General features: G+C 42.5%; 1 protein-coding gene across 1 annotated transcript in view; it reads right to left on the reverse strand.

The window, feature by feature from the left end:
* The window catches only part of SLC6A1 (solute carrier family 6 member 1), a 60568-nt gene extending 47626 nt beyond the window's left edge, over nucleotides 1–12942 (reverse strand). The window contains exon 1 of the mRNA XM_057404243.1: nucleotides 12920–12942. The gene's annotated coding sequence lies outside the window, so the exon portion shown is untranslated. The remainder of the gene's footprint in view (nucleotides 1–12919) is intronic.
* Nucleotides 12943–26025: the final 13083 nt, after the last annotated feature.

Here is a 26025-nt window from a genome sequence, read left to right on the forward strand (position 1 = left end):
TAAATATGTGGATGTGATTAATCCCCACAATATGCTGCGGTGAAAAGCTGCAATAGCTTTTGAGGGAGCCTGAACAACATTTCAAGACAACATCTATATAACCTTTAAGGGAAGTTATCCCCCTGCCCCTCCAGCTCGCCTCTAACATCAGTACATCCATAAATGTAAACAATTCATCTGCAGCCACTGCACCCATGGCTTTTACTTAACAGGTACACGGACACACACACATTCAGCTGCCTTATCTTAGGCACCTCTCAGCAGCTCTTTTCTTTGACTCCCAGAAGCAAATCCGAGTGTAAGCAGCTCTGTCCTTGCAATGCAGTTCTGTTACAATGTCTTACAACTTCAAAATTAGTGGTAAAAAGAAAACATACTGGAAGAAAATCCAATATCTTACAGGATTCACCCAGAAAACACGCGTTCCTCAAATAAAATAGCTTTTGTGTTACTCAGAAGACAAGGCAGCAAGTTCTTGCATAAAGAAGAAAAGAACAAACTAAACAGGGTTTCCTTTCTTGTACTGTCAGTACTGGCACAGATGTGATCTGCAAATAATAGTGTGTGGGGTTTTAAATAGACTTTAAAAGAATTATCCAGGAAATCTGTGAATTTTCTCAAAGGTCCATCTAAGCATTTCCTAAACCATATTTGTCCATTACTAAACTGCTTGGGCTAAGATATACATACTCTTTTAAAGTAAAAGAAATTCTTTGTTAAAACCTTCCCCCACCCTGAAGATTTTACCTCCATAAACTACTCATTTTTTTTGCCATTTGCATAAAGACAGAAATGAAATATAATCCTGCAGCTCAATTTTCAATATAAACCAGTAAAAAGCTATAATAAATTCTGCCAGTCACAGTTCAGCTCTCTTTCATAGGAGGTATTACACTGAAACAAATCAAAATGGTCCATAGCCTCTCTAAATTGCTTTTGAACATCATCCTTGAGCACCTCCAATTCTTTATCATTTATATCAAACCCAATTTCCATTGAGACTCCACTAGTAGTATGTTGTAAATCTGCCAAGTCCCTTGGAGACCCTTGGCAACCACTTTTGTCAATCTAGCACCTCCTTGGAAACTCTTGTTGTGAAAAATCAAAATCATCCTTATGCTTGGTGGAAATTGATATACTTGGAGTAGCTGAATGCAAATGTGAGAAAACAATCTTCCTCTGTGTCCTCCGAGTGTTGCTGTGAAGTAGAACCATCAATCTCCTTCTGCAGCCAGCCACAAAGATGAGATGCTACCACATGTATCTATGCACTGTCAGACAGTGCTGCTTCCTCACGAAGGCTAAAAGGCTGCTACAAGCACTTGAAAAGGGAGTTCTGAACCATAAAACACAGACAATCTCTATTTGGTTGTGTTCAGAAAAACCAGCAAAACCCTTCCTCTGCTCCTCAAGGGACCCAGGGCCTGCTTCACAACTAGCAAAAACTGCTTTTGATCCATTCAAGTCACCGACCTTTCCAAGGTAAGCATTTGGTTCCCTTTCCTGCTGTTTTCTTCAGAAATATTCATTCTTGCTCCCTTCTCAACTACACATGCTGCTGATTGGAATGTTAGTACATTCAATGCAGCAACCGTCTTACGTGCCAGAGTTTTTGTAGGCTTAGGGGGTTTTAGCAGGATAGGGGAGAGGGCAGCAGCTGCATTTCCTATCAGACCTGCACTCCTAAAATCTATTCAGCAACAGGGTGTTAATCATTACTTCATAATCACTTGATTCCTACAGCTTTAGTACAGTAAACAAGGTAGCTGTGCACTAGATGCTACACAAGACCTTAGCAATCAGCAGCAGCTTTCGGATTCAGTAGAGCTCAGCTAGGAAAGTTCACCTAAAGAATAAGGTGAAAGTCAATACGTTTGGTAATCTGGATGACTCTCTGCAGAATGACAGCACCAGCTTCCCTGGCTTTCACCTGTGTCCATTATCCAGCCCCTTAAACTCTACCTTGTCCAGAAAAAGCCTAAGTTGAAAAGACACCACCCTATAAACTCAGTCCCTGCCTTTATTGAATTTAGCACCGTTTTGACATTGACGATCCCTGGGTGCCATGCAACACACCTACAAACATCAACATCATAGCACTACAGAGTCAGCACATTCCTGAGCACTTCAAGCCAGCCTGCTGCATTGAGACATTCATACACGTGCCCATAGTTAAAACCTAAGTATTTCTTCAAAACTGTGATAGTACCAGATAGACAAGTGACAATCCACAACTGCGCCACAGCTACATGCCCACCGAGTACCAGATGACCACCTTGTGATGGTGACAAGCCATTTCCGGCTGGGTGCATTACGTAGACCAAAATCAAAGTTACAATTGACATTTAACTCCAGACTGTTCACTTTGTCCGAAACCGAAGCACTTCCTAACCCAAGCAGTCATCTCGAACAGCATCAAAAGAGAGCAGGAGCATAACTGACAGTAGGAAAACATAAGAACTGAGGAGTATACACACACACTTTAAATATACATTCACAAGCACACATTGTGACGTACTGTATTTATGTGTATACATAGGCAGGCACATGCGAGCCTAACTTGGGCCATGGACACCCGGCAGAAGGTCCCACTGACACAACAGCCATACACGAAAGGACCATAGGGCACAAGAAGCACTGCTCAAACTGGGTTCAGGGGAAGGGCTTAGCCAAACTGGTGGATAACTGAAGCACTGGCATCAGGTTTCACTCAGCTGGGAGTCTCACTAATATCCAAGGCAATGCCTAATGCCAAGTTTAGTTCATTTACTAAATTCAACATATATTTTGTATTTAAAAAGACTAAGGGTTTCCCACAAGAATTATTACACAATCCCAGAAAATGTTAAAGGGTTACAAAAGAAATGACATACTAATGGCTTTAAGCATATCAGAGTGTAGTGCCACTAGTCCCTTATTACGTTTAGGTGGTCTAAAATGAAACAGTCTAAGCATGACAAAGCAGGCATCTTGGCTCTAAACAGGCACCTCAGATGATGTCGCAGTTTGTCCTGGCTGTACAAAAAAACCCCAAACCCAGAACCCCAGAGAAGCTGATCCTGGTTTTTGAATTGGCAATAAACCCAGGTACTCAGCTGGGATGCGGTGGCAGGATCTAAGACCAGAAACAGGAAATAGTAGTCAAGAATAAACGGAATGGATATCTGAGCACCACATTTGAGATAACCCACACCAATGAACAGTCACATAACCCTGCAAATAACGCCCAGAGGGCGCAACAGCCTCGCATTTCTATGTCCTCTCTGATGCATTTTTGACCAATAACACCTCTTCCTCAAGATAAGTATTTTCTTAGAGCAGACACAGAAAACCTCACTAACAGTTCCTAAAGTTCTGATACTTTAAAGGGAGATTTAGACAACACCCAGAAATTCAGACAGCATGAGGTAGGTATGAAACAACATACACAATCTCCAAAAAGCTTGCAAGATCAGTAATTCCACAATATCTTCTTTAGCAGAAGTTTTCCAGCCAGATACCTTGCAGTAAGTCTTAGGTGTCAACAGCATGGGGTTGTTTTGCTGTTGAGGTGTGGGACTTTTAATAGTTGCCAGAATGTTGTGTTCTGACAAACTTCTCACAGTGAAGAGATCCTAAAGCAGAGTATGAGCATCTCTTGAAATCACAAGCCAGGGCTCACCTGCAATGAAGCAGTGCTTCTCCAAGTAGACCACTGATAAACCTTTGCTGGTTTATGCTGGTGAGGATCTGGGCTACTGGGACAATAACTAGAATTTCTCTGCTATTATTCCAGGACACAGAAAAATCTGGCTGCAAATTATAGCAAAACCAGTCCTGCTCCATTAATTTTTATGCAAGATTGCAGACAACTGCAGGAGCCCACTAGTGCCATGCTAACCTGGCAGATGTTGCCATTCTCAAAAGTGTGATTTTCATGTATTTAAAGGAAAAAGGAGCACAACCCCTCTGAAAAACAGAACCCCGTGGTCCTGCTCAGGCAGAATTCTCCCCAGATTAAGACCTGCGTGTTTCATCTTGTCCAAGCCTGGTGAAATGGCCAATGCTGCACCCATCCTCTTGCCTATCAGCGACTGTGATATTCCTTAATTGCAATATTTTGCACAGTTATGCCATTGATTAAGTTCATCCCCACCAAGCTGGTACAAAAATGAACTTTTCAGTGACATACCAACAACAGCCATGAAGAGGTACACTGTGGAAATGTGGTACTGTGCAGCCAGCCAGGTGACAAGCCACCATACGAAACATTATAAAGATGAAATTTCTTTTTCCTAAGGCCTTCCTTCAATTGTCACTCTTAACTCAGGGCACTCACCCATAATGCCTCAGTTCCAATACTTTTTAACTCACATTAACACAACAGTTAGGACACTGGCAGCTCAATAGGGAAAGGCTGTGAACCTAACAACACTCTCAAGCAGCTCTGACCCCTTCTTCTCCCCTCCTATGCAAAAGTCAACTCCTCTCACACTAACAAAATCCCTCTGGATTTAGCCCAGCTGATAAGCTTCTCTCGCTTGTGAAGTGAAACACACAGCACAAAGAACAAAGTTTATGAGGAATTCAAGAACTCTTGCAATCAATATGCAGCACAGATCTCTGCACTACAGCAGTTACATTATCTTGTGTGGCACATGCACTGTTCCCATGGCAACCAGCATCCTTCATCCAACTCCATTATTACAGCTATTTGAGGCTTTCAGAATCTCTGGTGTCCAAGCCATGGCTCAGAGCTACTTTGTGCTAATAAGCCTCAAGAACAGACACAAGAAGAGGAGAAAATACAGCAAACTGGGTTTTGCTCCTCTATAAGCATCATGGAAAGCAAAAGGTGGCATGGGAAATACAAGTCAATCAGCTAAGGGGAAGTGACTCTTATATAACTGCCTTCATTAAGGGAGACGAACATAGTGCACATTCACCGCAGCATTTGCACTCCAGCACAGTTAACAGTCACCTCACCCAGTTTGCTGATGAAGAATGACTTTGTATTAGCTATGAGGAAACAAAAAATCTTACTGTACATTTATTGCAGTATCGATTTCTCCATCGCTAATATCAAATATATCTTGATCTCTTAAAAGGACTGAGTTTGTAACTATCTGCAGAACTGTTCAAGAAGATGATTTGATTGTAATCTTTTTATCATGCCTGATATTTAAACTTTAAAGGGTGATTATCAAAACCTATAATCTTCATAGAATAATCTATACTTTGTTTATATAAATTGTCCCCAGATACATTAAGTAAGCTTTTTCTATCAATATCACCACTTTTTTTTCCCCTAGCATTTAAGCATTTCCACATCAAAGCATTACAGCAACTTCATTATGCTTTGCACGGCTTAATACAAAGTTTCTCTTGGTCACCAACCAGGGAATTTCAGGCAGAAAATAAATAACCTAATTTATTAAAGCGACCCTTGACAAATCATCCCTAAGTTGCTAGCTAGAGGTTTTATCCCTGTGCAGTACACATGGGTCAGTAGGAACAGAAATGCTTTGAAGTTGGAGGGTTTGAAGGCTCTTAAAAAGAAACGCTAGAATAAAGAAAGAAGGCCCTACACTAGAAAATGCCCTTATGACTGACAGAGGAGACTGACAGGCTGCTGCATCCAGTTGATCTTTAGCTACACCTAAGCTTCACTGTGCTAAGCACCTGTTCAGAAAGAGCAGTGATTCTTCAAGTGGCTTGAACACCATCAGGTCACCTCATTCAGCATCAGGTCAGGTGTACCCGTTGCTGTTGAAGGCAGGCAAGGTCAAAAGCAAGGTCAGTCTTCAGAATAGATCTGTTGGGGAGATGAGGGAAAGCAGTTGGTGCCATTCTCACAAGCCCCTGTCCATTCACAGAGCATCCAGATCAACAAAGCCAGTTTCACAGAGCCCCTGTGAACAGCTGAAACCACAGGGCTCAGAAAGCTCACTGCCAGAGGAGCCTTTTCCCCCTTCCATTGCCACCACACTCCAGTCCTAGAGCAAGCACTGCATCCCACACTAGCACCCAGGAGAGTCCCAGCAGGTCTTGTTCTTTCAAGTTGGAGAGCAGTGGTGCAGGAAAGAGTAACCAACATTACACTTGGAGTATGATTTTCAAGCCTAGGTGATACAGATTCAAATACTAGGTTCTACAGAAAAGAGATTTAAAAAAAAACACCCCTTCTACTACTGGTAAATGAATGTGCTACACATTGAGGAAAGGCAAATAGAGCATTACATGCTCACAGCTCCTGCATCACCAGGGGTCCGTGGTACTGTTTGTCCCCTGGAAGCCTCCTGACCTGCCCGTGCCCTCACTTGCTGCTGCAACCCACTGTTGCATCGACTCTGTGCCTGGGATCAGTCTCCAGGCTGACTGCCTGTCCAAACAGGTCAACTCACTCCAGGACAGGGAATAAAGCATGATTACTATCTCAGAACACAGCTTCTGTAAGATACAAGTGTCTTTACATCTGAGGCTGAAGACATGCTGCTATTCAGCTCTAGGACAGATTTTGAATTCTGCTCGTGTTTGACAGCTAGTGAAATCAATGGAATTAAATTCAAGTAATTTTTACTACTTAAGCCCACAAAGAAGCTTAACATACTTAATCATACAGCTTTCTGCTATTAAACAACTTGCGAGAGGAAGAGGAATGAAATTTTCCATCTACATCTTCCCTTTGGAACCTGCATAACAAGTTTGCACCTCTAATATTCACGCTTGTGATACTGAAAAGCTCTGGTTTTGCAGAGAAGATATAGAGGGATGATCCAGGAATGCTTAAACTGCTCTTCCCCTTTTCTGTCCTTCGACCCAGGGATAGCTGCTTATGTCCAGTTCAAATGCAGGTCCTGTATCATGCTCCTCTACGTGACCAGCAAAGGACGCTAAAACAGGACTGCTAGGTGAAGCAAACCAGTAGATGCAGCTGCAGAAGGTGACATTGTGTTACCCTGAAACCCATCTGCTATGCTAGAGAGGATTTGTCACACAAAAGCAGCAAGATCCTTGAGGAGTGATATTCTTTCAGAAATGTTAAAACCCCGTGCAAATAATCCCAGTTAATTTTAATTTCAGAAGGTTAGATAGTCCTCAGAATTTTCTGTAATTGCATATTCCTCAGAATAGACTCCTCGGGTTGCTCTGTAATCAAATCATAATTAAAGCATCTGTGTCATTTTATCTATCCCTTCCTGCTATTTACAGAAGGCAACAAAGATGCAGCATGCAAAATTTCCAGCATCAAGGCTCATCATCAGAGCAATAATAGGGATTTGTGCTCGTGTGACTGTCTGAGTGTCTCCTTGGGCTTTCATTAGCCTTTAAAAACAACTGAGGAAGAGAAGAATACTAAACAGTGCCCCCCTTGTTGTATCCACAACTGGAGGCCATGTTTTATCCCTGTAACACTTGTTTTTCAAACAGCTGCCTCATTTCATCTCAGCTTCACAAGGAAAAGTCTTAGAGTGGGGAAATAGCTGATGCAGTCTGAAATGAAGAGGTACGTTAAACAGCAGTATCACCTCAATGGAGAAAAATCTCCGAGCGCTGTGTCAGTTGTCAGACTGAGTCTCCAATCCATTTCAGCCAAACAACAAAAGAACAACCAACAAGCAACTGTGCTCCCCTGAGCTGTAGCACAGAACACCAAATTAACTAGCTCTAGGGCTCAGCCTGGTGAAGAGCTGAGGGAGCTACCTGCAAGGGAATGTCACAAGGTACATTCCACTGTCCCACTCCCCTCCAACACACACTGCTTGAAGTGATGAAAACACTGAGCAAACTTCTCTGGGAAAACAGTTTGCATCTTGGGCTTAGTTTTATACATTTTACTTCAGAGGGAGGGAAAAACAAAATGCAGAATTTCTTGCACAAGCAGAATTCAAGCTCAGACTGGGACAATTTCCTTCGGCATTTTGGGTTTGTATTAAAAGGAATACATTAATCCATAACTGAAAGCAGATATTTTTCACAAGAAAATGTTGTGATGTATTCATTCACCACCGACAGGACTTTTTCTTATTTTCTACCTAGATTTCAGTTTTGTTACACAATTTTGTAAGGTTATGGAATGAATCTCAGCTGTGCAGGCATTGTTCAATAAGCAGTTGATACCAGCTGCATTCCTAAGTACTGATTTTTCACTGTGCACTTTTCATTATAACATCATTCTAATTAAACTTTGAAATAATTGTTATTTTACACAGAAAAGGTTCAATTTGCACAGAGATCATTCCAGGACTGCTTCAGACTAAAATCGGCAATAAGCTTGCTAGAAACATATCACAGCTTTTAAAACAAAGATCAAAACTGGAATAAAATCTAAATTTTTACAGGTTAAAAAAAATAAAAAATAAAGAAAGAAAATCACACAATTATTCTTAAATAACTTCTATTTTGGGATGATGAAGTCTTTCATAAATGATTTTGAGGGAAAAGTGATTTTTGAATAATCAATACGAAAATATGCTTGATTTAAGTCTGAAATAGAAAGCCTTTTAATACCTAACAGAGTGCTAGCTACTGGTGTGAAAGGCCCACATCTGAATTTGATATTATTTCTTCTAGTCGTTTTCTTTCTTCTCATTGTTTTTTTTGCTGGTGATTTGTTCTTTTATTTTAAAATGAGACAATAGTAGCACACCGGAATTCCTACAGAGCAGACAAACAGAGGACTTGTGAGACACCAATGTGATAACTTACTGCCCTGCATCAATCACAGCTGAAGTCAAAGGACTTGTGCCTGTTACAGCATGTGGTTTCCCTGTATCCCATGGAGTTTGTCCGTCACTGAACTGTCATTAACACAATAAAAAGCAGAATTATCATCAAGAGTGGCATTTTATGCACATTAAAGTCCGACTAGAGCAGCAACGTGGAAACATCGGAACGTTAATGTGAATGTCCGGGGTCTGTTTCCCTGGGGGAAAGCCAAGGCAGGACCTCTCAAGCTGACATTGTTCCAGCAACGCTTGTGTGAATGGCAGCAGCATTTAGTCCTTGGTTTGCAGATTACATCAACTCTATTGTGGACATGGTCAGCACCTCCTGTGTGCACAAGCTTGCATGTTGCCCAGATCTTGAACAACTAAAATTGTTGCAAAACACTTTAATGCAAAAATTAGGAAACCAATAAAGGGTTTTTTGGAGAGTAGCAGTTTGTTGTTCACGTTACACTGTGTGACTTCCCTTCTTCAAATGCCTGTGTGATGGGAAGGAGAGTACATATACAAATAGTATTTTTTAATGATGTTACTTCCTAGTACCTCAGGGACGAAACCCTCTCTGCATTCTGCAAATAGCAAAGAAGATCCAGATGTAGATCAACCTACCTATCAGGTTACCTTCCAATCTGACTGAATGGAACACATTACAGATATCCAGCTGCTGGTGTTGCCCTTATAAAAGGAAAAAAAAAAAAAAGAGAGAGAAAAAAGCTCTAATAATCCACTTGGTATGTCATTCTATTCTCAAACAAAGCTTGTGATAAAAGCAGAAGCTGGGGCTGAAACACTGGTTTATCCTCCTACAATCAAAGGACATGGTTCTGGAAACAGGGGCACAAAATATCTGTCACTAAAAGCAATGAAGCCAGTCAATTGTGGGGGCTTTAAGCCAGATATCAGATAATTCACCCAGGATATGAATGCTGCTTAGTCTTGAGGTAAATAACAAAAATCTCAAGGCTACATTTCTTATTGCTGTTTGTACAACAAAGACTTCATTGCCTTGTCTGCTGCTTTTTAAGCAAGATCTGTCATGACTGTGAAAGCATTTGCAACCTTCCTCCACTTGGCCAAGTCGCCTATTCAAAGGGGTCAGGACTGCAGCATCAACCTTCCATCACAAGCATTCAGACAGGCTCTGAGGTGCACTGCTTTCAGCATTTTATGTAACCAAATGTGTCACCATATTAAAAGCACAACCATGCAAATATCACAGATGACCATCTAATGTGCAGTTGAAAGGCACAGATATAACCCCAAGTCCAAATTCATTTTTCCTTTCCAACATCCAAAGCAAGCATGAGTTAGAAGAAATCATGGTAAGCAGCAAATCCTAAGATAACTTGAAAAGAAATTGTCACCAAGGATTCTCTTCAGAGATAATATTTTTTTTCCAAATCACTCGTTCGTAGTTGAGTCATCCCAGAAAGCATCTAAAGCTTGTGGAAATTTGTCACTGCATGTAGCATAATGAGTGCAGAATTCTTGCAGATTATTTACAATTTTCCTTTTTGCATCTGTGGCTTCAATTGCACTTAATGCACTTACACTGTGAACAGATTCAAATACACAGTTAAAAACATCTTTCCCCACCACCTTCCTACTTGTTCCCTGTTCAATTAGTATTCTGTTACACCTAATAGTGCCATCAATGCTGCAGTACTTTATCAGTAATAGAAGCATCACATCAGCAGTCAGTATCTTCAGTAAATGCATTACCCACCAACTCCTCCACCCCAACAAATCCTTTACTTTTGAAACACGCTTTAGGAGCCCATGATACTCATGGCTCAAGTGAGATTGGTGTATGCAGCCTCCGAATGCTACTAGACTTGGCTTTCAACTTTACCACACAAAACTATGTGTTCAATAAAGCAGATATGACAATTGCCTCAATTTCTCCCTTTTTCACATGCATATGAAACAGTAAGATTTAGGCACCTAAAACACACACAGCCCTACCCTAGAATATTTCAACTCACGGGGTATGAAGTGAGTCATGATCACAGAACAGCTATTTATCATGAAAACAACTGCCTCCATTTTTTTTTTACCCATGCTATATGAACACATATAATACAAAATAAACTGTAAAATCTAGCAGCTCATGCTGACCATCACCAAATGACATCACTTGTGCCTTCTACCTCAGAAGAAACAAAAAACGTTGTTTTCTTATACATTCTATAAACTCTAAAAAATTAGAGGAGTTCCCTATGATGCCAGTGTTGATATTAAAATGCTTCAAGCTTACCACTAGCTAAATTATGCTACTAGAAAAAAAGTAAGTAATGACATACCGAGCTATCAATGCTTACCACAGTATTAACGTGGCAACTCCTGATAAAATTTCATCCATCTAATAATAGGATTAAAATTTATTCTGGCAACTGAAGGAAGGCATCAGCATATGTTTTCTCTGGTCCCCCGCCCCACCTAAAGTATTTAGATTCACACACATTAAGTGGCTTGATCCTCAACAGTGCTGAAGTGTCTTTGAAATTCAAGTCATTTTTGCACCTCCAGGCAAATTCAGTAACTCCAGGTGTTAAATCACTGCCCTTCATATCTAGATCTCCACATTTAAAACATAAGGTGCTAAATTCCTCAGATTTTGGAGAGGCCAGGATCAGCCACTGCCCCTTTAATGTTCCACCTCATCTCCAAAAGGAATGTCTTTTTACTAGAGCTCAATGTGATTCACTGGAATTTGCCAGGCAGGTCAGGAAATCCCCTGAAGCAGAGGAAGAATATTAAAGAGATGGGACATGTATATCAAATCTCATTACTGTTCTCTTATGAGAATCAATCAAGTGAAAGGACACGATGATGTCATTATGACATCATTTACTTTGGGATTAGAAATTCATAGCTACTTAGCAACTGAAGCTGTCCAATACATAAGTAAGAGATCCAGTGGAAGATGTTATCACCTGACCCACTTACTGCAAGAGAAATATTTGTCAATTCTTGTTTCAAGAATTTGTAAGACATACCAGAACTTAAGAACCCCACCATTTCAAGGGCAGAATATTAGAAATACAGCATTTTCTGCCTTTTTAATTAACATTCAGGTGTAATTTTTACCCCATAACAGCCAATACCCGCGTTCCCATCTTCCTTTTCACCTTCTCCTAGAACTAAACCCTAAACATGCCAACAGAAAAAGCTTGTGCTAAACAGACTTGGTTATTTTAAGAACTACAATCTCCATCAGAAACTAAGACCTCGTACAGTTAAGGAGCTCCAACATAATTGTGTGAAAAGCAGACCTTAGAAAACAGGTTTATTTCAATAAGCTGAAAACATCCAGCCGAGATGCTCCGGGATCTGTGAGAAATTCCAACGAAAATACAAAATAAAGAGCTTTGTGCGTGGAAAGAGAATTGGTCACGCTACTTTTGAGGCTATTTCTGGGACCTGAAAAGGGTTTGATGCCCGCAATCTATGCCTGACCTGATTTCCTTCAAAGTTCACTCCCCTCTGCCGAAAACACCGTTTAGACGAGTTCTAAAGCAAAGATAAAACGTGAACCGAAATCATAACTAAGTCTTTAAATCCGTTCTCAATCTCCTACAAACAGCACTAGCTTGGCACTTGGGGTTTTCAAACCCGTGCTCCGCTACCAGCTCAGAGTACAGCAACACATTTTAGCATCAAACGAAAGGAAACGAAACACTCCATCTCCTGGACATAACTTTTATTAGAACGGGGCTGGGTGAGATTTCCAATGAATCGAAACACCTCCGCTTAGGGCAATGCAGGGCGCTGAAGGACGCCGCTGCAGGCGGGCTCCGCCGGCACGCCGCGGCTCTGCCTTCCCTTCCGTTGCCCGCCGACCCGAGCCTCACGGGCAGGGGGGAGCTCAGCACCCCTCAGGGCTCCGGGAGCGGAGCCCGGCGCCGGCACCGCCCGCAACAGGCCGTTTCCCGGGCCGTTTACCTCAGCGGCTCCGCGGGGCCGCCTCGCCTCGCCTCACTTCACCTCACGTCCCCTCTCCTCTCCCCACAGGGCTTCACCGCCCTCCGAGGAGACGGCGCCTCAACCTCCTTCCCCCGAGGGCGGCCGTGGTGCCGCGGTCTCACCGGCAGCAGCCCGCCCGCCCGCGGGGCTCCGCGGGATCCCCCCCGCCGGCTCGGTTCGCCTCGCCTCAGGGTGCCGCGGAGCGGGCACGGAGCGAAGCTGGCGCTCAAACGCGCGCACCCTACCTGCTGCCGCGGCGGAGGAACGGGAGGCAAGAGGACGGGAGGCAAGAGGACGGGAGGCAGGAGAGGAGACACCGCCGCCGCGCACCGACCCGTCCCACTGCACCGGCGCTGCCCGCCCCGGCCGATAGTAATGTTCATTTAAAGCTCGGCGCCCGCCGCTCCGCCGCGCCCTCCCCACGCAGCAGCGGCCGCGGCCCGCCCCGCCGCGCCCCGCCCACAGCCCGCCCCTGAGGAGACGGCCCGGCCCCGGCAGCTGGGGCCCGGCTCGCCTCGGCCCGGCTCGGTTGGCCGCGGGTCCGGGCTCCCCGGCTTAGCCCCTTGCCTCTAGTCCCGGGCCCTGCTGCGAAGAGGTGCGCGGGTCGGGAAGGCCGGGCCCGTGCCGGAGATCCGCTTCGTTGAGCCGCGGTTCGGTGGCCGCTGGTTGCCTTGAGGCCCAAGCTGTCAAAAGTGGAACAAAGAAGTTAAGAACGGCGAGCCTGAGAGCTGGTGGGGAGGATCACGGGTTTCTGGCAGTGTGTGTTTCCAAGTGGGACATGGCTTCAAGCAGGGCGGTTAGATCTGTGTTTTGAAAGCGCTGGGACACAGATACATTCCCAAACTCCCTCAAAATGTCCGCATGTCAGAAACGGCCAGAATCGCCCCATTTCCAGGATCCTTTGGGATCTGGTGTTTTCTCAGTGTAAGGTTTGCAGTCAGAAACCCCTGGCCACGGCTCTCCAGGAGACACCTTCCCAGCCGGGGTTAGCTCACTGCTGTGGTGGCACACTGGAGCAACAACAGAGCAGGTCACACAGTGCCTCACAATTACAGCCACGTCCCAGGCACCAAGGAGCACGAACAGGTAGAAGAAAACACAGCGGTGCCTTCGACTATCCAAGTGATGCGATGGAGTGAGTGAATGGCAGTGACAGCTGGCCAGAGGTCTGAACCAAAGCAACTCCTTCTTGAGGGTTTTCCAAGGTAAGCTGGTTTCTCTTGTGGATTAAAGTAGCCATCACTGCAGTCAAAGAATCAACCCCTTGTCTTGACCTGTATGTTTCACTGCATTAAAACACAGCCTTGGTTGTTTAGATGAAGAAGCACTCACATCTCTACCAATATCTCTTATGATACACAAAATTGGTAACAAAACCAGCAACATCCACTGCACTGCCATGCACTTGTTGAGTGGAGACCAGCCTCCTCCTTTTCCTCCCACGAAGGTCTGCTGAGGTTTTTTGGTATTCACCCCATCAGTTAATTGTGAACCCACCCCAAATGTTTCTCTATCATCTTCTCAAAGTCTGCATTGCTGTATGTGAACTTAAGGATGACATGTGAACTAGTGTTTAATGCATGATAATCATACAACAACAGAAATGCAAACATGAAACTTATTACCAGGACATGCAGATAGCATACATCTCATGAAATTGGCTAAGTACCATTTTGAAACCCAGCTAATTGTGCAGGGATTGCCAGATTGCTCAAAATCGTCAATGACTTGCTTGTGAGTTTTCATGTAGAAAATATGTTAACAGAGATTAACTCTGTTGCCCATTAATTACAAGGAGTATTTATGCTGAGACAGATAACTGGATTGTCCTGTAATACACCATAATAATCAAGATTTTTCTTTGCCCATGTGGCTTGAAAAGGTGATAGCTAATGATATCCTGTCTTGTTCATACAGTGGCAATGAATGACTACTGCTTTGGCACCTCTACTGTTATTTCAGGATTATAGATTTTGCTACTGATTAGCTCCTGATTAGCCCTTGTCTTCATCATAGTCCTATTGTCCTTGTGTTTCTGCCAAGTATTGGTTTGGATTGGCTTGACATTTTTAAAATACAGGATATATTCGGTTGTTTAGACCTGCTCTCAAAGTATTACTGAATGTTCACTTCACTTGAGGATGCATCTTAAACTGGAGCGCTAAGGAGGCTCAAGGGACACCTTCTCACTCTACAACCACCTGAAAGGAGGTTGTAGCAAGGTGGCGTCAGTCTCTTCTCCCAAGTTACAAGTGGTACAAGAGGAAACGGCCTCAAATTGTGTCCAGGGGGGTAAGGACTGGAGATTAGGAGCAACTTCTTCACTGAAGCATTGTCAAGCACAGGAACAGGCTGTCGAGGGCAGTGGTGGAGGTATTTAAAAGATGTACAGGTGTGGCAGTTAGGGACATGGTTTAGTGCTGGACTTGGCAGCGCTGGGTTAACAGCTGGAATTGATCTTAAGGGTCTTTTCCAACCTAAATGATACGTTCTTGTGAATTGGTGCTGTAGTATCACAGAGCCAAAATGCCAGCCCATATTGCCTTCCTTCTGCCTTCCTTCCCAGTCTTCCCACCTACAGCTTTTTCCTGACTGTATCCCGTGAAAGGAAGTGTGTGATTTATTTTGGAGGCAGTGTCATAATCTCTAACTATTTGAGGTTTAACTGCTGGGAGAGCTGTGACATGGTACAGTGGAAAGGTCTGTTTAAAATTGGATGTCACACTACAGTTCATTGACTTGAAAAAGATCTGTTGCTCTTCCATCATAACTCAAAGGCTTGGGAGGGCTGCGTTATACTGGCTTACAAGGCAGGTGAACATGTCCAAACTAACTGCAGGCTGAAAGCAAGGACAATACAGCATGGTTTTCAGCACAAGCAGCACAAGCTTGTGGTGCTCTTGACACTTACACTACTCGTGGTACCTACATGTGAAGGTTCCTTCCTGTTCACTGAACTTTCTGAGTATCTGATTTGTAATGCTGTTGTATGCTGCTGAATTCCTTAAAAACACCTAAGAAAAGGGAGCTCCTGTTCAAAAAAACTCTTGTAGGGGAGGAAAACTACGGTTTCCCGAGTTTCCCCTGTGATTATTTATAAATGTGCTAGGCTTTGCCTGCTGTGTTGGCAAGCTGATGACTCAGAAGCACATATTTAGGGGAATCTGTTGAATGTATGGTTCCTGGATGCACAGACCTGCCTCTCTTGGGGTGTCACTGTGCGCTGACTCCCCTGAGGGTGTATTGCTAACGCAGGCATCTCTGGCAGAAAGATAGGGTGTAAGTTTGGAGCAGACCCACTGCTTAATTGGGTCTGTGAAAAGACCTGAGATTCCTATGTGAGACAAGCTTGTCAATGGGACTGAGCTGTCACTTCCAGGAATTTAGTGTAACTTGACTGATCTGGAGAGTCTGACAATGTGCAGGGAACAAATGCTACGGAGGCACTGTCTTAGCAATCTAAGAAGGGTGATCTTAGGGGTTTGAGGGTTGAAACCCTAAATGTGATAGTTCAGTTGAGGAAACTGAAAAGGAGTGTTAACTGGAAGCTGTTACTTGCAGGCCTGAAGGAAGAAGACAGTTGCACTGATAAGTACAAAGCAACTTAGTATTCTGTACTCTTAGTACTCTTAGTACTCTGGCAGGTTTAAGAATTATTGCTGTCACTGTGTTTGCACCAGTTTTAATACTAATAAATCTTACAAGCTACACTGCTGTATTTTTAATGCTATTCTAGATCACACGATATAAAGGCTATCATCACTAGATTTGTCAACTTCTTAAACTATTCCAGAGTGTAATCTTTCCAAAAGGTAGCTGCTTTTTTGTCAAAAGGAAAATACAGCCCTGTGGTCGATGTTGGTTGGGTTTTGGTGGTTTTGTTTGGGGTTTTTCTTTGCTTTTTGTTCTTGTGATACTGCAGCTTTTAATGGTTGATACCAGGTAGGAATTAACTCACAGCCAATAAAGATCACGTGCTGAGCAATGTACCACACTCAAGCACCATACCGTGCAGTAGCAATTAGCCTTTGCTGCCAAGAATTTCCTAAGCTGTCAAGGTTTTTGGTCATTACCCTTGTGGTTATAAGTCATCAGATCTCAGAAGCTCAGCAAGGTTATGTCTAGCCAGGACTCAGATAATAAATGTCACCACACAGATGCTGTACAGTGTGACAGTACTGAGCAGAAGGGTGCTTGTATGGAGTGTTGGAAATGGATCAGTGGAATCTTAAGGTTCTGGGTAGCATTTTTAATGCAAGATCCCATAACATTCTCTGTGTACTAGCTAAGTACAGACTAGGACAGGCTAACATTTCCCTCACCGGGTCTCTATCTGAGTAATACTTACTAAGCATTCCCCAGTGATTCAGTTAGCTTTTTCAGAGTCCTTTCTTCTTGCCCTCCCTTTTTTTAGTGCACAGAGCACTGTGTTCTGATGAGCAGGTGCTATGTTCCTTCTTGGAAGCGGCCGCACTGCAAAGGTTAAAGGATATCCACCCTCATTTGAACTCGATTGCATGAGTATAATTAAACACAGCATTTGGCCAACTTTTTATCAAGAGCTCTTGGAGCCTTTGGGATGAAATATGCTATTATGATTATAATTTGCTATTAATTATCTGTTGATTAAAACCAGCAGGAATGTGTGTCACTACTAAAACTATCCATATCTCCCTTTTCATGGGGTCAAACAGCAATGAAAATTTTACATTGCATTGGCAGATTTGGTGTAGTTTGGAAGTATTTAGCTGTTACATTTTAATGTAAGCTCCTTACCCCTTCAAGCATAAAGCTGGGAAAAGAAAAGGTCTTTCTGACATTTTTCAGTAAGTTGCTTCCTCAGCTGCAATGCATTTCAAGTCAGTATAGGCAACTAATGGTCACTGCCCATTTGAAGGATCCTCAAGCACAAACAGTACTGAGACTGACCATCACCACCTCAGCTGTTAAGGTGGCAGTAAGGGATATATCAACCAGAGGTAATAAGGAATTGACTTCGCTATTTTTTAAAGCTGGTTGGCTAAACTTCCACTGTGGAGATTGCTGTCTTGAAGTATCTCCACCAACAGCAACCTCTGTGTTGTGAGTGTTGGCTTTGGGAGGACCAAAAGCAGCTTCTGCAAGCTTAGACAGTTTGGAGCCTGATCCAAAGTACCCTGAACTCACTGGGAAAAAGTTTCTTATTGACTTTCACAATTGTCTTTGGAGCAGGTCCCTGATAATAATTACATTGGAGCCTAGCCATGGTGATTGCTATTAGAGCTAGGATTTGGCCTTGACAGATGATGATAAATAATCTAATGATTATCACAGCACTTATTTTTACATTTCTATAGCATTAAAAGGCATTCATAACATTTTGTTATATTTTTACATCTCAAAGAAAGTTGGCTTGAATTGTCATTTAAAAAATAGCTTACATCTGTCTTGGCTCTCAAGAGCAGTTATTGGATTTTGATAACATCTGGAAGAGAAAGAAGACTATTGCATACAAGGACAGATACTAAGTATAGCAGAGACAAAAGATTTGAGCCTCTCATCATAGCATTCAACTAAAGGAGAAAAGAGACTATAGAGGGTCTTGTATGGCTGAGGAAGTAGCAAAAGCCAGTTTCAACAGGGACAATAGCTGTAAAGATGGTGGCAGTGCCAACACTTCCTCTTCTCCAAAAAAGTTTTCAGAATTTTCTCCTTCAACACACTGTGCTTCAAACCAACAGGGATTGGAGCATTAACTCAAATATGCAGTTGATTGATGTTAGTGAGAGAGATTGGGGTTTAAATGCAATTATTTTCATACTGCAAACCATGTTAAATTGATTTTGGACTAGCTATATTTTTACCTCATCCTAGAGCAGTGTGTTTGGGTGCTTTTCTGGAAAGAACAGCACCTTGCTGTCTAGGAAGACATCTTCTCACACAGAAACATGTTCTCTCGCAGAGCCTTGCTACATGGCGATATTTCACATGGCCCCAGCACCACTGTGCTGCAACAGCACAAATCCTAGGAAGAGAAGCTGGTTCACAGACTATGGATGTGATGGAGCACAGAGTGAACTCATTTCTCTGTGTCCTGGGGGGAAGAGAGCAGTTCCTCAGAGGGGTTTTTCACCTTTCAACTGTTTCTTATCAGTGAACAGCACAAAGGAATTCATGAGACCTTCCAGTTGTCTTCTCCATAGAGGCACACAAAACTTGAAATATATGGTTCACGTAGTACACGTAATACACATTGCTTGAAATACATAGTTTTCTGATTGCAGGGCACTTGTGCCAGGAATTGGCCTTGTACACACCATTCCAGTCTTTAGCAAATAGTTCTTTTCCTTCTCTTTAAAAAGAAAAATCTTTCAGAACTTATTGCTTCAGACTGTGAGAACTTTAGAAATCTGAAGGACTTTGTACTCAACTCATTGATCATTGCACTCTTGAGGGTAACTGGATCTTGTCTGTGGGAAATGAGCTTAGAAATGCACTAAGTCCATTAAGTGAGTTCTTTTATACCACTTAACTAAATCTCATCAGCAGGTTTCTCCTGTGTCTGCCCCTGGTATGTTGCTGCGTTGAGGCAGTGTGACTTGCTGAGCAGGACCTTAAGCTCCACATGTGTAAAGATTGCTTGGTATGGATGAGGTTTAATTTCTTGCTCATACAGATGGGAATTAAACCCTGGAAGGGTGACTCTCTAAGCACAGGATCCATTCTTCACATGCTCTTGAACAGGTTTGAAGGATGCAAGTAGCAACACTTTCCTCTGTCAAGAAGTATGTTGTTCCCTGTGAAAGTAAATTTCTCGTTCTTGTAACACTTGTGTATACCCAAGCCCTCAGTTTACAGTGTACCTTGAAGATAAAGGTATTACTTGTCCAATGCATGACTAGTAGCTGGTAGTGAAATCTGCCTTCAGATTTCACACCTAAAGAAGTTCACTATAGAAAAGAAAACACGTTCTCCTCTCAATCTTTTATTACGATACAGTAAGGCAGGTAATGCAAAATCTTAAATGTAAGGGTTTCCATTTCAGATTAGTTTGCTGAAAGAAGGGGAGCATCACCAAGTACATGTCTAAGCATAGGACCTGATTTTCTGAGCCAAGGACATTTTCTAAGGACTACATTCAAGGGACTGTGGCACTGTTTGGTGGAGTCATGTGAATAAGAGAAGTGAGATGAAACTTTTGTGTTACCAGCTCAGAGGGAATGTTCCAGAAAGTGCAAGATAGCTGAAAGCAGAACAAGAAATGGAGTCTCTGTTGAGATCTGTGTTAGTCAGCAGAACAAAACTTCAATCTTTCTCTTCAAAGACAGACTGCTTCAAGGTAATGTCATCCCCCACTTATGTCCTAACAGGCTACCAACTTAGTCACTCATGTCAGAAGGGTTTAAGAGGAACTTTGAAAAAGGAGTCTTCAAATCTGTGAAAGGGCAATTTTTTTTTCTCCAAAGAACACATATGCTGTGCTGTGAGAACTTGCTGAGGTGAAGAACTGAGTAACATTGAAAGCAATACTAGACATTCATATGAATGATAAAAAGATTTGCAGTTATAAAACAAACATAAAAATATATCTGTTTTGAAAGAAATTTAAACTGTCAGTAATTTAATTCCAGCTTTAAATTTGAATTATCAGAACAAAATCTGCCATCTTCTTCTGGTAATTTAGGATGCTATTTCTGGGGTTGGGATACCCTCATCCATCTGTTAGGCATTAACATCAGTTCAAACATACAGATATTAAAATCTCACTGTGATTTTAGTGTGCCATTTGAGGAGCCTACCAATATTTGGCATTTTCTTCTGGTGCTGGGACTACATTCAGCGCTGTGTTTGTAATGCCTGTTCAGGATAGTTGGGCAAATCAATTAGTTCTAGCTCAATAGTGCAGTATGTTCACTATTTTGATGCTTCTTTGTATTACTCTCTCTCTGTGTGCTTTCCCCTCCAACAGGATGTTCAAATAACTTTGAAAGTCATCTGCAGAATCTGGATTCCCAGCAGCCAGCTATTCCAGTGGTGCTCTGTGGTATGACAGCATGGCCCTTTAAATTACCTCCAGGGTTTTGGTTTTGTCTCTCAATTGATTTGGCTTTCTTCAGTCTTCATACTTAAGGCAATAAACATAAAAGGCAATGGGGACCAATTCCCTAGGAGCAATACCAGCCTATGGCTGCTGGAATGCTGGGAACAGTGCCATGGGAGGTGCTGTGCTTCAGATAAAGCAAAACCAGAGAGCCTAGCTGCTGTGCTGCAAGTGGGTTTTGTTGTTCCTTTTACAAGAGTGAGAACATTAAGCCCCGGTGTTCTGGACATGTTCCATCCTGGATAATAACATGCTGCCTGCCCTCTATTTTCCTTGCAGCTGTAATTGTTCATTTCCTACGGTACTGGTTTTGGCTGAGATAATGTTCTTCATAGTACCTTGTATGATGCTGGTTTCTGGATTTGTGACCAAACCAGTTTTGATAACACAGGGAGATTTTTGTTATTGGTGAACAGCTTTTACACAGCATCAAGCCTTTTCTGTTTCTCACATTGCTGTTCTTACCCTGCCAGCAAGTGCACTGCGGGTGCAGAAGAAGCTGGGAGAGGACACAGCCAGGACTCCAACTGACCCAAGGGATATTTCAGAACATACAGCATCATGCTCAGCAATAAAAGCAAAAGGGAGGGAGAAGGAGGAGGAGTGGAAGACATTCAGAATTAAGGCATTTGTCTTCCCAAGCAACTATTATGCATGAGGAAGCCCCGCTTTCCTGGAAATGGCCAACAACTGCCTACCAAAGGGATACAAGGAATGAATTCCTTATTTTGCTTTCCTTGTGCAGACAGCTGTTGCTTTACCTATGAAACTATCTTAACCCATGATTGGGATTGGTAAACTCCATTGATCCCAGGATAGCAGTACCACAGCACAAGTAACAATTCAGAGTAAGTGAGGGCTGTACGTATTCCACTGTCCCTTCAGAAATTTCTGCTTGATTTGTAGTCAATATTAGCTACAGGAATTTCTGTTGGTTTTTTCTCTCTCCAATATGTGTGATCTCTGTATAAGGAAGTCCCATCAAGCAGGACTGCGGAACACACAACAGAGGTAAAAGCAGATGCTGCGACTTCATTGCAGCTTATGAGAACAGCTGTCCAGTTAATATGGCTCTGAATCTGGGGTTCAGTTTATGTGAGGAAAATCTCTAAGGGAGGAAGTGAACTTCAGCAGCTGGAAATGTATTCTGATTACACTCTGATTAACTTCCTGGGGAGAGGGTGAGACACTATCATTTGGCAAAAATGTGCTCAAGTATTTTTTGTCCTCTTCTGAAGTTCTCAAAGCTGTATCCTTGCAATGACATTCAAGTCCTCCATAATGAAATTTGAGTTTATTTTGGGACCTAACTCTAACCCCAAACCTAATATTTGTATCCCACCAGAAAAACAGTTTATGAACAGCCTGAGTGTTCTACTAATGTTGTTTTCCATTGGCCAAGGGTGCCTGATAAATGGGAGACCCCTTGCAAAAGCAGTTCTAAAATCAATTTTAGCTGGCAGAACAGGAAGGAGAGGGGAAAAGCAATTAAGAAGCTACAAGAGAATTGATTTTCACTGGGAGAATAAGCGGGTATTATGTATTCCTGTTTTGACTTAGGTTCTACTGCTGATAGTGACTGTATGTTCCTATTAGCACAGTGTCCCACATTTTGCTGGTTGATTCAGGTCTATATAAAGTTATTAAAGACTAATTTCATACGTTGAAAAAAAAACCCAACCCAAAACAAAAAAAACCCACCATGTGTGCACACTCAGACACACATCCCAGTCAGAGTTAATGTTAAAAGCACACTGGAAGCCAGCACTGGTTTTCTATATAAACTGAGCAAATTCATTTTTAAAAGCCTCTTCAATCCTTGTGCTCTAACTTCCTGGTAGCCACACACTCCAACCCTGGAGCAGTGGCTGCAAAAGCAGCAGCAGCAATTTTTGGAAAAGGAAATTTCTCATCCCCCTGTCACTTTCTCATTCTAACTCATGAACAAGCCAATGGTAGAAAAGGAAGTGTTCAGTGCAGGTGCGTGAACAGCTCTTCCAAAGTGGCATCAGTATCGTATCCTAGGGCAAGAGTAATTTGGAATGAAATTTGCAGACAGAAACATGTGGGTCTGTGCCTTGCACTTTGTGGAACATAGACTGTCTGTCTGACAGCTATGCAGCTGGCTTACACATGCACAGGAGTTCTGTCCCATGCTTCTGGAAAGCACCAGAAGCTCTTTGTTTTGCATGGGCATGTAGCTACAGTGCAGTGCGATTATGACACACATAGCAAGTGTGTTAGAGAGTTCAAACATTATACTGCTGATACTGTATGTTTCATGCAGATATCACAGCAGTTGAATACATGGGGAAACCAGCCACAAAAATGGGGTAGGTTAAACCACTGGATTTTGATTATCACCAATAACAATGTATGAGGAGCCAGCTCTTCCTAGACCCATTTCATCTCTGGCAATCAGATTTCAGGCAATCCAGTTAATACCTATTTAGCTGACTTCTCCAACAACCATATCAGCTAGCAGCCTTGCTGCTGGTCATGGGAAGCCCCAGTGGCATGGAACACACTGGGACTGCTCTATGTTGCTTGGCAGCTTGGCTGCTTGGTTACATTGCACTTAATGTCATTTCACCTTAAAACTCTATACTTACTCCTCTTCATAAACTACTAATTAATTTCAAACAGTCATGGATGTTTATTGTAATGCTTGCCAGAGAACCATCAGTGGGACACTAGCTGTAATACAAATTGGGTTTGTTAGTGAGATGTAAAATTAGCTAAGATTGTTAAAAGGGGTTTGTGATTTCAAGTGTCTAGCCTCAACAAATCAGAAAAGGATTACTTTATTACTTTCTAGGAAGTGCTGAGCAGCAGTGCTCTGAAAACCTGGCTAGTCTCTCAAGCTGAGCACCCAAAATGACGATGTTCTTTTGAGAAGGTTTCACATGTGGTTTTAGAAAGGCTTGCAGCCTGACATAGGTTGTATTCTCTTCTGTCTTTCCTGAAGACATTTCTTTGATGACTTTCAAAAGTTCACGTTCCAGGTAGTTGTTAGGACTTATTTGAGGAAGTCAAAATTGGGGGAGAGTTATTAGAAGCTATTGTAGTAGGAAAATAGAAGTGTTTTCACTATAGTAAATAGATTGCCAATGTAAAGATCATTCCTGGCTTGCTCTGATAAGAACATTTAAACTAAATGTCCTGTAGGTAAGAGATAAATTGAAGCCTAAGCTGACAACATTAATTAGAACTGGAATGTAAGAGTAGGCTTGAGATTCCAAACTGTTTTCCAGTTTTGATGAGATGGCATAAAATTCTCATGAGCCCATTTTGTTTGAACACTAATAACTAAGAGAAAAACAAACAATGTGGTTCTGGTTTTGAAAGTCAGATAGTTTGGGATTGACCCTATCCCTCAGATTTATATATAAACACAGACTATCTTATACTGTCATTGTTTGCACCCTTACCAATGGGCAGGAATACACAGAAGACTTGTAATCCCAAACTTGAAACTCCAAAAGATCTTGTAACTGCAACCATTTCCTTGGAAGGATGAGTGAAGGGGATAAAGGCAACAGAGCTGTTTCTGCTGACACCTTCTTGCTTCATGTGGCAGCACAGAACAGATTCAAAGTGGACATAAGTTACGTTCCACATCTGGCTTCTGCTATCCAGTGATGTTTGGAATTCAGAACAATGCTGGCCAATGAACCAGCCTCCCCTTTTCCTGGGGCCAACCTGGGAACCTGCCTTTACTTTTGATAAAAAGTAGGCTCAGAAGGAGACTGAATTACTGCACTCCTCCTTTGTGCTTTGGACAAGGAGTTTTTGCAGAGCACAAGTGCAAACTATATTTCCACTTTAGTGTTCATAAGACTTTAGGGTTCACTGACTTCAGAGGTGGCAACATTAGACAAAGAATACCATTCAGAGTGCATTAGTGGCTATAGCGTTCCTATGCGGAGGCTTTGTTGGGAATGCGTGTTCTGCACAGACACAATTCACAGTCCTGAGGTGGGTTTGCCACTCTTATGAACTGTTGCTAGCAGATGGCTTCACTTTACTTCTGGGCTTAGACTTACTAAGATGTCATTTAAGGTAACATAGCAGCTTTTGTACAGAAGGGCACACTTCCCTACCTGCCAGCACTACATGGAAAATGCCTGTCAAGATATGGGTGATGGCAGTTTCTGAAACAGAAATGTAGTCGCAAGTCATCATCTCATTTGTGAGAGGTGTCGGGGGGGAGCTCTTCAGTTGTTTGGGGGTTCTTTTATTGCTGTGAGTTCTGGACCTGATGGTGAGGAAGGTGAGAGATGTGTGGTGAGGAAACCTTGGCAAACATCGGCCGTTATCAGTAGGGAGTCAAGATCTCTGCTCCTGGTTTAGACTCTCTCTTGTGTACTAGGCTATTTCAAGTGCCAAATAGGATTCGTGATAGGACAATCAAAGTACTGTTTTCATTTATTTTCACATACAATTTGTTTTTGTAGAAAATATCCTGAGTTCACCCCAGATTAAGGAGTCATTTGGAATGACTGAAACCCTAAATTTCATGAAAGAAACTTTTTGATGAGAGAAATTACCAGGGATTAGTTAAGGCTGCTGAATGCCCCTCTCTAGGGAAAACTATCCTGAGGCTGGCTCAATCCAAAACCTCTGTCTGTGATAGAATGGCAGGCCCCTCTAAGTCAGCAGGTGAATTCCCATTGTCCCGCTGCTTCCATTACCACTAAGCAGTGAAGCTGCAATGTTGATCTCCTGCTTTATCTTCCTTTATTTTGCCATCACATAGATTGGCTGTCTTTAGTTAAGGAATTTGAAACTGGAGATATTTAGTTGCTAAAAACGTGTATTTCCCCTTCTCTGACCTCAGCAGCTGCACACACAGATGCGCTCAGACATGCATGTGTGATGGAAAAACAAATGTGAGAAGGTGGCAGTTTTAAAAACAGCATTGTCAAGGTTGATAGTGTTTTTACTGGATGGCAGAAGTTTGTGAATTCCTCTCCCGGTGACCTGGCACTAGGAGGCGTGATATAAATAAGCTGGCAGGTAAGAAACTATTTAAATGAAATCAATGGCTGGAACAGCAGATTGCAAGAACAATACCACTATATAACAAGTAAAACTGCTTGTTAGAGGGCTGCAAGCAAAAGGACAGGAACATTAAAACACTTTGCATTCCTGCTGTAAGAAAATACCTTGTGGAGGAGGATACACAAAATCACAAGCATAATAATAAAGAGCTATTGTAGAGTCCTGACAGACACTGCCTTTTGAGACAATAGCAATCAGAAGCTTTAC

Source organism: Pezoporus wallicus, unplaced genomic scaffold (genome assembly GCF_028554395.1).
Source record: "Pezoporus wallicus isolate ANWC-B61680 ecotype Strahan unplaced genomic scaffold, APGP_CSIRO_Pwel_v1 contig_5935, whole genome shotgun sequence".
NCBI classification, from domain to species: domain Eukaryota; kingdom Metazoa; phylum Chordata; class Aves; order Psittaciformes; family Psittacidae; genus Pezoporus; species Pezoporus wallicus.